This window comes from Cucurbita moschata, unplaced genomic scaffold (genome assembly GCF_002738365.1).
Source record: "Cucurbita moschata cultivar Rifu unplaced genomic scaffold, Cmos_1.0 Cmo_Scf00243, whole genome shotgun sequence".
NCBI classification, from domain to species: Eukaryota; Viridiplantae; Streptophyta; class Magnoliopsida; order Cucurbitales; family Cucurbitaceae; genus Cucurbita; species Cucurbita moschata.
Genome location: NW_019268759.1, coordinates 5,161 through 5,805, shown reverse-complemented (window position 1 = coordinate 5,805; position 645 = coordinate 5,161).

Below are 645 nucleotides of genomic sequence, written 5' to 3'. Positions count from 1 at the left end.
TGTGTCCAAGGCTTCATACGTTCCAAGCGACATAGTCTAAACCAATGTCCAAGGCTTCATGCGTTCTAAGCGACAGTCTGAACCCACATCTAGGGCTTGCCTTGTAATACAGTCTGACAACCTGCATCCAAGGCTTCTTACATTCCAAGTGATGTCTAATTTTACATCTAGGGCTTGCCCTATTATTCAACCTGAATACCTATGCCCAAGGTTACATGTGTTCCAAGCGACATAGCCTGCGTACCTACGCTCAAGGCTTCATACGTTCCAAGCAGCGTAGTCTGAGTCATGAACATGTTGTACTGTGAGAAGTCTTAGAAGGTTCTTGATTCGTGATTTTATTAAAAATTGAAACAAAACAACAAATATGAGTACAAAAACACTACCTTTGTAGAAACCCTAGATTGCAAAACTCCTTTAAATATTTCAACCATGCAAAATTTCTTCACATTTCACAAATTCATCCTTGCTACGACTGGAACACAAGCCTAAAGGGATTGGAGAAGGGGAGTTTCAAGAGAATTCTCTAGAGAGCTAGTTTTATTCTCCAGAGAAAATTGGGAGAGGTTTGTGTGTCATTGGCTCAACACAAGATTCCTATATACTCCTCTCAATCTTTGAAAAATAATATATTTGAATATCTAC